Here is a 14593-nt window from a genome sequence, read left to right as displayed (position 1 = left end):
CGTTTTGACAGCCGTATATGTAAATACATATGAATCGAGTGGTATATATGTAAATGTCCCAATATATAAAAATAAAATTTAGGTGTTAGATATGTAAATATTTTAGTATAAATGCTATGATTTCAAAATGTAAAAAATGAATAAAAATAAAAAAGAATAATTACTCCAAACTATTTTCGACTGGCTATCGTCTCAACGGCCTTTGAATCAACAGAATCAAACCTAACTTAGCACTGATCAATCTATCAATCACTGCACACAACACCAACACTGCTCCCAACTTGAGATCATCTCTCAAGGAACCAAAAATGCATGAAAACATCTCAAAGTTGCAGAAAACTTCCACGAAAATAATGGCGAGAAGAAGAAGAATGGAGGCCGACAGAAGACAGACTAAGAGAACCGAAATGGCGAGAAGCAATAGGAAGGCGATGAGGGAGGCATGGAGAAGGCAGAGGAAGAGGAGATCTGACTTAAATAAGTTAGTTTGACATTTGCTTATCAGCTATAAGTCCCCTCTGGTCTAGGGTTCAAATCCCTTGAGTGTTGTGTGTTACTCAAATTCTTAGGCGCATGAGGGATGAGATCACGGTAATCTACGGTCAGGATTATTTCTTTTTTTAAAAAAAAAATTTAAGGTGGGGCCCACCGAAATACATCCGGAACGTAGAACATGTGATTTACGGTCCGGATCGGACATCGCATGCAAGCTGAGTGCGGTGTCTGATCCGTATAGAATAAATTTTCATTGGGAGGAGATATTGAGAGAGAGGAATGGAGTCAATTGCACTCATTCCATGCAAAAAGAATATCTTCTTGTAGAAATAAAAAAAATTAGCTTTACTATGGAGGAATAAATGAATTAATCAATTTTATGGTAATTTGGAGGTTGTTGGCTTTAGATAAATGATTTTCTTTGAGGAATGTGGGAATAAGGTTTTGTTAAAACATAAGTATAGGTTTTATTAAAAAAAGGTATGTATGATGGGAACTTTTTTGTTATAGTTTTAAAGTATTAATCATGATTAAAAAAAAACTAAACATATTTCAGTCACATCTTTTTATAATAATAACTATTTAGAAGAAATTGTCAGAAAATGAAAAACATGCATACTGTTATGAGTTAAAATCTAAACTTTAGAAAAAAAAAAGAGACTTTTTTAATAGATTTATATTAGATCATAACAAGAATTTATAAAAATATACGCCTCTAAAAGTATTTTATAAATATAAAATTGAATTATTGTTACAATAAATACCCAAAATTTATGAGGCCTAAAATCATAAAAAGGTTTTCAATCTTCTACTTTCCAACTCTATGACATACTCTTATTTTTTAGCTTTCCTACTCCTTGAAATGTTAGAATTATGGGCTTTTCCTACCTTTGAAGAAATCAAAACGATTTATATGCTTGGAGTTCCTTTAATGATCCTAAAAACAGCTTCATCAAGGCTAAATAGATAAATCAATTTTGCTTTTTTATCCTAATCTTTAAATATTATTAGAATTTGGGTTTAATGCATGCTTGTGAATATTTATCAACTGAGAGGCTAGGTGTTGGTTGAAAGTAAGACAATTTTTTAAGGACTTTTATATTAAAAATAATGAAAGGTGATTGAAGAGTTTTTTAAAAATATTCTTGAGAATTTTTCTTAGTAGGAACCTTTGTGATATGTCATTTTAAACATGAGTAATGCTAGCATGACTCAACATTATTAGAACCAAATCAAATATGTGCATATTGTATGAAATCTTTAAGTAACAATTGTATGTCGTAGTGCTCCTTAAAGCGTTGCAACTATAGCACATTTTACTAGTAAAGCAAGAATGCTCAACTTATAGCAAGCAATGTTACTGTAAAATTTTGTAATTCAATAAGCATTGGTAGTGAAACAAATTTTTTAAATGATAATGTATGAAAGAGCTTACCTTGAATTTAGGAGAGGTGAAGCTTCTATAATATACATAATTGAAAGAGAATTATTATATATATATATTTTTAATTTGGATATAGTTACACCATTTTTGAAAACTCAAGAGTGGAACTCCTAAGCCTTTTGATTCCACCACTAATGAGAGTATAGACTATAAATAACTTGTAAGGTTTATACATGATGTGCATATATTAAATTTACTAATAAGCCTCACCTTATGCATATGATGATTGATTAAGTGAAAACAGCTTACATCATTCAACGTCATATTTTATTGTTTATAAACTAATTTTTTAAATCAATTCATTTGCAATAATGGCAAACACTGTGTAAGTACATATTTCTCATATTCACTTAATAGCCATAATGACAATTGAATATATCTTAACATTTCTCATTCATTCAAAAAGATTAAGCTATTAAGTTCCACTGATTATAAATTTACATTTAAAATAGAGTGAGTTAGTCTTCAATAATGATCTACTTATGGGCATAAGAAGCAATACTTTTATATGAAGAGAAAGTTATAGCTTTGCACAACTTTTAAATACTATTTTTTAATATATCAAGCACAATTCCATCTTAATAGTAAATATGCATTTCATTATAACTACTAATTTAATGAGACAAACCAAGTATTATAATATATACATCGAAATGTGATAATATATATAATAGAACATCACATAAATAAGAATATCTTGGAGTGTTTTAGATAATTATCATCTTGTGAGTGTTAATGTGAGTTATCCTTAAAGTGTATATCTACATTAATTTTTGATAAAGCACCTGATATGCCATTAAAAAAATTTTATTGTTCTATTATCTCGATGCAAGATACGGATCTCGATGCAATCTTTTGAATAAAAAATATTCAATCTTCAATTAAGAGTCATCCATAGCTCCGATTTCAACAAGCTTATAGTCAAACTGACTGATTCCACGAGAATGACCCAATGATACCAAAATTAGTCTAATCCAAGTCAAATGAAGCCTTTGAAACATTTTTAGAAGCTTTCCAAGCATATTTAAAAGGCTAAATGAATGTCAAATTTGTTAACCTTATAGTCGAATCAAGCATCATGAAAAGAAGAATCGAAAAATCCTAAGATCTCTTAATTCTGACATCATTAAAGCACTCAAATGTACATTAAACATTGTCGGGTCAAAGAAAACTCTTCAGAACGTCCAATCAAAGTGGTTCATATTCATGCATTAATTACGCTCCAAACTCTAGCTCTACCACTCTCTTAAAAATGTGAGAGAGATTGAGGCCTGAGGAAGTGTTTGGAGCTTTGAGAAGGAGTTGAAGTTTGACATCACACTTATCACTGCTAACCACCAAACCAGCCGAATGTCTCTTAATTATGACATCACTAAGGCACTCAAATGTCCATCAAACATTGTTTGATCAAAGAAAGCTATCCAAAATGTCTGATCAAATTGGTTCATATTTCTGCATTAATTGCACCATAAACTCCATAAATAGAACCCTACCCCTCTCGTAAAAAAGAGAGAGAGCTTCAGGCCTGAGGAAGAGCTTGAAGCTTTGAGAAGGAGATGAAGTTTAGCAACACTTTTATCACCGTCAATCACCGTCGAGCAGCGTCAGACACTACTTATCGGTTCTTGTCAATCACCAGCCGTCTATTTCTTATGACAACTTCCTTCCCACATCAACGTTGTAACTCGGGAGACTTTATAACCCTTTGTTGCACGTGGTACAAAAGGTTGTACTTCTAATCTTCAGTGTATAATGGATCTCTTCAACTGGGCCAGGCTCCGTAGCCATTTTTCCTTTATTGGTTTTCAATGCAAAAACTTCTAATGTCACTAATGGTTGTTTTTTTTATTTTGAGTGTGTGTTGGATTCTCATGCAACGCTAAGATGATAATTTTTTAGTCTATTGTCATGAATATTTTAGCTCGAATTAGTTTAGCGCCACCTGTGGGAATCTATAATCCCAACATCGAAGTACTTGTGAGGCTCGCTACATAACCACAAGACAAAATACTCGTGATAACGGAGCATGCCACTCCGACACCCATCTTTATAGGGATCAGTCATGGAGCCCATGGTGCTTGCCTCTTCATCTTCCCACCCTGAAAGACATTATCCTACCAATAAAGACATATATGGTTCTTCTCTTAAAGACCGAGTGTGCAGATTGGAGGAGTCTCAACTGAAGATTCTACAGTTCCTACACAAAGCTCCATAACCACTACCTGATGAAGCTTACTTATTGTCAGTTTAGTAGCCGATGGGAAACGTGACACTCAAACATTCTCATACTGGACGGCCTCCCTGTGAGGGAACCCTTCCCATGTCAAGTCGAGATGTTGATGTTCTTAACATTACAAGTTTCACTTATCTATCTTATGCAACTCATTTGGTAGAGCCCCACCTTAAAGTCATTCCTTATGATGTCATCTGCTATGAGCTACGACGCCTTGTTTGGGAAGAGTTCCGCTGGAGAAAAGGGAATGCTTCCCTGCTCACCGCAACTTCTAAGAATCCTCTCCCTTAGTGGAGACAGTTATTCAACACCCTATCTCAGTGGCCTTAAAACTACGGAATCATCAAAGAGTAATGTTGAACAACCACCTGGGGTAATTGACCCTTATGAGCATGTTAGTCACTACCAAACCATCATGTATATTCTATGTGTCTTTGATGCGCTTCTATGTTAAGTATTCATAGCCACTATCAAGGGCCAAGCTCACACGTGATTCTTCTCTCTTCCGAAGGGAACTATTAATATAGTTAATTGTATTGTCAAACTGTTCTTGGAACAGTTTATCACAACCTAGAGAATCATCAAGGATTCATCCATCTCTTGGAAATCTGACAAAACGAAGAATAGTTTCTCAAGGAATACTTTTGTAGGTTCTTTACTAAGGCTAGCTAGATCCCGGGGGTAGATTCTGAATTGTTGAGAGGAGTTTTTCTTGGAGGCCTCCACCTAGGACCTTTCTACTTATCATTGATGTAGAAGATGGTTCTCTCTTACTCTGATCTTGTCTATTATTTTGAAGATCAAATCTCTGTAGATGATACCATCAGGGCACACAAGGAACATTTTAAGAGATTGGGGGGTAAGCGCAAGAATAACGCTTGGGACGTTGATCAAATCTTACAATGAAAAAAGTTTGAACCACAAGAGAATTATAATTTCTCTCCTCAAATTGTGAGCCAACGACATGATTCATGATCAGAAAAAAATAATATACATCTCGTGTCAATGTCCTAATGGCATCAAGTATGAAGTGGCCATCAAGTGGTCATGGCCTTTAAGAAATCTAGATGGTGGAGACAAATCTCAATATTTTCATTTCCACCGTTCAAAAGGACATTCAACAAAAAGATATTTCCACTTAAAAGAGAAAATTGAATGTTTGATACGCCGAGGCCACCAAGGTCACTACTTATCAGAAAAAGGCGATATGAACCATAAGAAAATCATTGGATTTATTGAATGAGAAGTACAACTCCAAATTATCTTAGCAAATAACCAACATATAAGCTTATAATTTTATTTTAGCAAGATTTTTCATTTTGCTTTAAAAACTGATGTTCAATGAAATTTTCTTTTTCTCTCATTTGTGTAGAAAGCCCCCTTGAGGGAAAGCGGCTAACAAGGTCTCCATCAATACCCTTAGAGGTTGAGCGTAAGAGACAAGACTTGATGTGAAGACACCAATACCTCTAGAAGTCGAGCCTAAGGGCAAGACTAGATGGGAAGACACCAATACCCCTAGAAGTCTAGCCCAAGAGGCAAGGCTCAAATAGAAGACGTCATACCCCTGGAAGTTGAGCCCAAGAGGTAAGAATCGATGAGAAGATACGGTACCCCTAAAATTAAAGCCCAAGAAGCAAGACTTGATGAGAAACTACCATGCCACTGTAAGACAATCTCAAGTGGCACGTCTAGATGGGAAGATAATAGTGAACAAGGACCTCATTAGAAAGACTCCAATAGAGCAAGTAGTTGACAAAGTCTTCACTCAAAGACTTCAAAAGCTTAGAAGCCTCAAAAGACACATGTACATCAAAGATCTTAGATGACTACAAGCCTTAAGAGGCAAAACACATCAAAGACCTCAGAAAGCTACAAGCATTAATAGACACAAGTACATCAAAGACCTTAGATGACTACAAACCTCAACAGATATAGAAACATCAAAGACTTCAAAATGCTACGAGCCTCATAAGGCACCAGTGCATTTCAAGCTCCTATAAGGCATAAGTCTAAGAGGGCACATGCCTCAAAAGATACAAACCTAAAGAAGATAAATCTTAGAAGACATGAGTTTAAAAAGGTATGTGATTTTTGTTATATAAAATATATGTGCTAACTTCAAGAAGGCATAAGCCCAAAAGTTGGTTTATACAAATTTATTGTAGACTTTCATATGTTTGAAAAGCTAAAGAATCTCAGAAGGCATAAACATCAAAAGAAGTCAACATCAACAGAACCCCAGAGGCATGGCAGCAGAAGCCCAACAGTTGGGTAATAATACCCCAAAAGTGAGGCAAAAGCATCTCATAAAGGTCAATCTCAGCTTGGAAGCAATATCAAATTTTTTGTTACTTCAAGCAAAACACACAAACAAACACATTATCACCATGTGCAAATGTCACATTATGCAATGGAAGGGCTAATATAAGTCAACTCACCTTCAAGTGAAGTTTGCATCTCCTCCTTAAAATTTTAATACTTCTGCTGATCTCCAGCAAGAAGAGATTCACCAAATAATGTCATCGTTAGAACAAAAAAATCTCCCCTGGTGGCGTGACAGGAAAACTCCAATTTTTCTTCGTCTAATTTAGAATGCACGACAACGAGAATCACATTTGGATTGTGCGGTGGGAAAATTCCAGCTTTCTTTGTCTACTCCAACACATCTAGAAAATTTACTCACATACCATCATCATAGTAACATAAAAGAATATCTCATTAATTGTCTGCTACATAGGTCAGGGACAACTTTCTTCTTCACAACAACATGAAAGAAGATCTCGTTGGTCCCATGGTATGCAAGACAGGGCAGTCTTTCTTATGTGCCATAACACAAAAGAGGATATTATTTATCGTCTGCTATGTATGATGATGACGATTTTGTCCTTCATAACAACGTGAAAGAAGATCTCATTGATCGTCTGCTACATAGGTCGGGGACGACTTTCTTCTGCCACCGCAACATGAAAAGAAGATCCCATTGATTGTTTGTTACGTAGGTCACTCAAAACTTTGATTTCAATGAACTTTTGAGCAATAAACATTCAAAATTGATGCATGACATAGATTTCAAAACAATCTTTTGAGCAATAAACATTCAAATTTCAATTAAGGTCACTCAGAACTTTGATTTCAACGAACTTATAGTCCAACTGACCGGCTCAACAGGACAGACCCAATGATACCAAAATTAGTGTAATACAAGTCAAATAAAACCCAGATCAAGCCATTAAACCACTTTTAGAAGCTTTTCAAGCACACTTAAAAGATTAAATAAAAGCCTAATCTAACAAGCTTATAATTGAATCAAGTGTCTTAATAAGAAGAATCCAACAATCTCTAAATCACTTAATTCTAACATCATTAAGACACTCAAATGTCATCAAACACTATATAATCATAGAAGCTCTTTGGACTGTTTGATCAAAGTGGTTCATATTTTGCATTAATTGCACTTGAAAATCTATAAATGAAACCTCACCCCTCTCTTAGAAAGAGGAGAGCTTAAGGCCCACAGGAAGAGCTTGAAGCTTTGAGAAGGAGCTGGAGTCTAGCATCATTCCTGCCACTGTTGAACGCCGCCGAACACTGTCACCCACCACTTGCCCGTCGTTGTCGATCACCATCGATCGCTGCTCATTTCCTGTGAAAAATCCTGCGCGCATCGATGTTGTAACTCGTGAGGCTTTGTAATCATTTCCCGTCTGTGGTATAAAGGTTTTTACTTATAATATTCAGTTTATAGTGGATCTCTTCAACTGGGCCGATCATGTGGTTTTCTTATGTACGAGTTTTCCACATAAAAACTCCTTGTGTAATCACTAATTCTTTCTTTTCTTCTGAGTATATTTTGGATTCTCGTGCAATGCTAAAACAATAATTTATTAATCTATTGCCACAAATCTTCTAGCACGCATCAACACCTAATATAATATCTGAACCATGTTTTCTACTTATTCCGATATAGTTTATCATTGCTCTTCACTGTCCTCACCATCATTATTTGCCATATTTCAAACATTATAATACATTTGATTTTTATTCAATCAAATTATTTTAAAACACATGTATTTTAAAGACAAATAAAAATATCTTTCAATCCAATTAGAAAGATGCATAAGATAGGGTTTGAACGCATCCATTCTTGTTTATCATACTGTACGGTCAATTATTTGACTTCACCATGCTTTCACACTGAAATTGGACGGCACGCAGTAGAAAATAGAAAATCAAATTGTGTTTGAACGGCGGTGATTTAAATCATAGCAGTCGGCGCTACCGCGGCTCTTTCATTCACGCAAGTTTATGCGACCCCGGACGCCTTCAGACAAATTTCCTGCGGGCCTACAGTAAATACTAGAAGGACAAGTGGCAAATTTGAGTTTCGGTGAAAGCTATGAGCAGTCGTGGACTCCGACGGCTATATAAAAGAGGGATCCAGACCTCATTTTCTAATCCCAATTCCCCAACGAAGAAGAAATCGGAGACGGTGACCGTCGGGTTAGGGTTGGGGTAGATGATGATGGGCGGCGGCGGGGAGGGGGATCCCCTTGGCGGGAGGATGGGCATGATGCCGGGTTTTCAGCTGCAGATGATGCCGGTGGCGGCGGAGATGATCGGGACGAGTGGCAGTGCTGTGGGAGGTGGCGGAGGACACAGGGGGAGGGAGGAGAAGATGCCGCAGTGGGGGCAGCAGGAGACTAGGGAGTTGATAGCTATTCGAGCTGAGCTGGAGCGGGACTTCACTTTGTCGCGTCGGAACAAGACTGTGTGGGAGGCTGTGGCGTTGAGGATGAGGGAGAAAGGTTATCGAAGGACATCTGAACAGTGCAAGTGCAAGTGGAAGAACCTCGTCAATCGATATAAGGTAAGCTCTCTTTCTATTTTCTTGCCTCCCGGCCCTAGATAGGTTTCATTCTTTTTGGTTAAAAGCTGCTTGCGATGACGTAGTTTTAGTCTTGAGTGAGGTTGGCACGGATTTTTTCGTCTCCTTTTGGTTTAATTGGGTATGGGGATAGGTTAGATTGGTTTTTGGCCAGGAAAAGCTGCTCAGACCGGAAAGGATGGATTTAATTGAAGAGAAAGGTCAAGCGTTCTAATGCCCTTTTTTGCTTGGATTTGGTTGATCAATTCAGTTTGCTCGCGCAAAATGTAGCCTAGAAATTTTTGAATCTTAAGCTGGCTTTCTTCAGGTTTAACCTGGAACATGTCTAGAAACCCATTATTTTTTAATTCGTCCAAAGCTTTCTAAACTATGAGACGCCCATCCTATTAGGATATAGTGCCCGGTAATAAATTAGCAGAAGTTAATCCTTCTATGCAAATTCGGCAGGCTGATGAACTATGAAACTTACCTACCTCTCAAATCAACCCGTTTCCCTTTTGGTAAAACTTGCTCAATTTTTTGCAACAGGGAAGTCAACCTCAGGTTCTCTATACAATGGGCTTCAACAAGGCACTTGGTCGTCCTGAAGATTGTATTTTCTTTCGCTCATTCTATAACATTGACTTTGATCATCTTCTTTAAATAGGAGGTCAAGTACCAGACGTGAGCATATTAAAATACGTACTTTTTTTGACAAAGGGGCAATCCTCTCTCTTATCTTTATATTGTCTGGCTAAATTAAGGGCGATTTTTCATTAAAAGATTCAACCAAACCTCTCTTCAACAAGTTTTATCACATACCCTAACTTCAATTAATGTAATTGCCGTTTTGTCTGCTCTTTTGATTCTACGCTTTCTCATTTAGGGCGTGGGAAAATTTTTCTGAATAATCTTTGTTCCAGTATCCTTCTATATATTGTGAGAGTGAAAAATGTTGAGCACCATGAAATAGTCTGTGAGCTGTGAGTATGCATGAGCTAGCTTTGTAGAGTGAGAAACATGATTAATACATATATATGTAAAGATATAAACATACATACATACATATATCTATAGATATATACATACATACATGCATATGTAAAGATATATACAAACATACATACATACATACATACATATATAGATATATATACATAAATACATACATACATACATGCCTACATAAATATAGATACATATAATACATGCATATATATATATATATATATATATATTGGAAGATTGACATACATACCACTCATTCTCTACGTATTTACATATCTAACACCTAAACTTCAAATTTTACATCTATACCACCTTACCTATATATTGAAAGGTGTATTTCACTTTTGAAAAGTTAAATTGGTGGTATTTTTCATGTGATTTGAAATATTAGGGCGATATAAATGTAAAAAGTAAATTTTAGGCGTTAGATACATAAATACATAGAATTGGGTGGTTTGTACGCAAGTACCTCCTTTTTTGAGCAGATATTTCAGGAGGAGACTCACTTCTTTCTATTAGAAAAGTGGTGTGGTAAAGTCTCCTCTTGCCACTTTTAACAAGGCATTGCTTTGGTGATTCTCACGCTTGCCCTCCGAGAACCAGTGGTTTACCTTGAAACCATGGCAGAAATTGAAGAATTTAACATCTTTATCAACTCTCGGACTTGCTATATTAGCATTAGTGTCGAGTTCAATGATGAGAATAAATCCACCATTGTCAAGTACTTCTAATTGAATTTTGACATCTTTGCGAGTCACCTACCTTAAATTAAATATTAACTAAGCGGCTTGCCCAATCAAACACTAGAAAAGATAAGTCACCACTACTTATGCAGAGCTTATCATACTAAGTTGCCAAAGCTATTGGAAGCCAAATGGAAGTCCAATACCTGGATTGGATTTCTAACATTGTTTTTGTGCATTAGGCAAGTGAAAAATTGAGAATGTGTATAGATTTTACCAATCTTATTCAAGCTTATTTGAAATACCTCCTTCAAAACATAGGTTTGAATGAAAAATTAAGAATTTGCAAGAGGTCAATTGCAATCAAATTTATAAAACATGTGGCATAATGCTAAATTGTAGGGTTTGGGTAGCTTTTGATTGTCCTTCTCATGCCCGAGGTATCCAAAGAAATTCTAAGAAGATAAAGATAATACTGAATACCTTTGAAAGTTATAGGAATTAGTCACTTTCTTTTTGTGTATATTGTATGGTTGCTGCTTCTGTGTTTCAAATCTGATCATCAGATACACCACTGACCTTAGGAGGCTCTTGCAGAAACATAATTTTTCTCACATGTTCAACTCGGTGTTTTCTGGTATAATGTATAGGTTGTTGATGGATCACACCTTTCCAAATTGTTTTCAATGGAGGGCTGTATTCTATTGCAGGATAATTGAGATGATTTCTTCCAAGTCAATGGCATTATTATGTTGAGCATAAAGAAGTAAGATTTACATACATACCACTTCAAATTCTTATGTATTTACATATGCCTAAACGTCAATTTTTGCATATAAGCTACCTTACCTTCCAGCGAAAATGTGTCTCACTTTTTAAAAGTTAAAAAATAGTGGTATTTTCTTATGTGAAATGAAAGATTTGGGTTGTTAGATATGTAAATACATAGGAATTGGGTGGTATGTATGTAGATGCCTTGATTAAGAATAGCCGCAAATTCATACGGCTCTATTCATGTTAGACTAGGGGTGTATACAAGTCGGGACGAGCTCGAATTAGGGGTTAATCGAGCTCAACTTGTTTAGTATATACCTGGCTTTAACTTGAGATCATCTTGAACTTGAGCTCATCTTGTGAGCTCAAGGTTTACTCTTGGAAACAAAATTTGACTTGAGCTTGGCTCATATATGAGAACTCGATTGGGAAGCGAGATGGTTGAGATCGGGATTGACAGATTTAATAAAATTTCACAGAATAATCTATCTTGTAGCAATGAATCACTTTACCAAATTTCACCAAATAGGTACCATAAAACCGATAAAAATCATGCATCGATTTATCATTACAAGTCGGGCAGTTGCAATCGAGCTTGATTCATGAATGTTGTCATCCCGTGTAGGATTAGATCCTAGAGGAGTATGGAATGGGAGTCAGACTAGGGATGCAAGTCACTGACTCGCCATTGAGGGGAACGATCGTTTGCAACCGTTGTTTTATAGAGGAGGGCGATGCTTTCGTTTGGGAATTGAGAGTCCACTTAGGACAAATCATTTGGGAATAGAGTTAGGGAGTCTGTTAGGGAAATTCACGAAGTGATTTCTTAGTTTTATATTTACTTATTCAAGTAGCTCGATTAATTCCCTAGCCAAATTCAGTCAAACACAGATTCGAGCTTGTATAATATACGAGCTCGAAATTGAGCTCAGGCTTAGCTGGACAAACTCGGCTCACGATCGAGCTCGAGTTGACTTTCCTCACTTACACCTTTTTACAACCTGTATGTTAGATTGATCACATAATTGTTTTTATGCTTAGCATACCTTTTTATAATAAAAATTGTAAAAGAAATACAACAGAAATGTATGAACTTTGGTAGTTGTGGCATTTGGTAGTTGTGGCGTCGCAGATTTTAAAATGGTATATTTTTGTCATTCACATCATGAAATCCTTTGCTTTTTGTAAGTTTTTTGTGTTATTTCAAGTAATGTTATCTTCTATGTTGCACGAACACAGACACGGCACGGATACGGACGTGAGATTGTATATTATTAGAAATATTGGACACGAACAAGTGTAGGACACACCGTTATAATAAAAATTATTAAAAATATGTGTATAAATAAAATAATGAAAAGAGAATTAATAATATTAACTTTGAAAAACTAAGATGTCCATAGATAATTCTTTAGTTTATGACATACAAAATATAAGCATATTAAAATATATTATCTTATATTGCATCAAAATTCAACTTTTCTTAATCAACATGATTCATTAAAAGAAATAAAAAGATGTTCGATTTCTTTGGCATATACTTCTACTTCACATCCACTATCATCATCATTAAATATTATAGATTTCAACTCTGACTCATCAAGAGAAAGTTTTGTAATTTCCAAAATTCCTCTATCATCGAGGGTCCCAAATTTATCTCCCGCAACATTCCACTTATTGTTATCAAATTCCATATAATTTGGAGTATTTCTTGATAACAAACGAATGTTAGCATGCACATAAATTAAATTTTCAGCTCGTTGTGGGTTTATTTTGTTCCTCTTCATTGATTATATGAATGAATAATTGTTCTAATTTCTCGCACAACACGAGGAGGAGATTTGTCCAAGAATCTTTATGACAACAAATTGAAGTAAAGGCGTTGAAACTCCACGAATCAACAACCACATCTTTTGGTCCATCTTCCACCTCTCATGTAAAGATACTTGATCTCTAATTCATCTCATATATTGGAAGATTTACATACATACCACTCATTTTCTACAAATTTACATATCTAATACCTATACTTCAAATTTTACTTCTATACCACCTTACCTATATATTGAAAGGTGTATTTCACCTTTGAAAAGTTAAAATGGTAGTATTTTTTATGTGATATGAAATATTAGGGCGATATAAATGTAAAAAGTAAATTTTAGGCGTTAGATACATAAATACATAGAATTGGGTGGTTTGTACGCAAATACCTCCTTTTTTGAGCAGATATTTCTGGAGGAGACTCACTTCTTTCTATTATAAAAGTGGTGTGGTAAAGTCTCCTCTTGACACTTTTAACAAGGCATTGCTTTGGTGATTCTCATGCTTGCCGTCCGAGAGCCAGTGGCTTACCTTGAAACCATGGCAGAAATTGAAGAATTTAACATCTTTATCAACTCTTGGACGTGCTATATTAGCATTAGTGTCGAGTTCAATGATGAGAATAAATCCACCCTTGTCAAGTTCTTCTAATTGAATTTTGACATCTTTGCGAGTCACCTACCTTAAATTAAATATTAACTAAGCGGCTTGCCCAATCAAACACTAGAAAAGATAAGTCACCACTACTTATGCAGAGCTTATCATACTAAGTTGCCAAAGCTATTGGAAGCCAAATGGAAGTCCAATACCTGGATTGGATTTCTAACATTGTTTTTGTGCATTAGGCAAGTGAAAAATTGAGAATGTGTATAGATTTTACCAATCTTATTCAAGCTTATTTGAAATACCTCCTTCAAAACATAGGTTTGAATGAAAAATTAAGAATTTGCAAGAGGTCAATTGCAATCAAATTTATAAAACATGTGGCATAATGCTAAATTGTAGGGTTTGGGTAGCTTTTGATTGTCCTTCTCATGCCCGAGGTATCCAAAGAAATTCTAAGAAGATAAAGATAATACTGAATACCTTTGAAAGTTATAGGAATTAGTCACTTTCTTTTTGTGTATATTGTATGGTTGCTGCTTCTGTGTTTCAAATCTGATCATCAGATACACCGCTGACCTTAGGAGGCTCTTGCAAAAACATAATTTTTCTCACATGTTCAACTCGGTGTTTTCTGGTATAATGTATAGGTTGTTGATGGATCA

This window comes from Phalaenopsis equestris, unplaced genomic scaffold (assembly GCF_001263595.1).
Source record: "Phalaenopsis equestris unplaced genomic scaffold, ASM126359v1 Scaffold232356, whole genome shotgun sequence".
NCBI lineage: Eukaryota > Viridiplantae > Streptophyta > Magnoliopsida > Asparagales > Orchidaceae > Phalaenopsis > Phalaenopsis equestris.
This window is presented reverse-complemented; position numbering follows the sequence as displayed.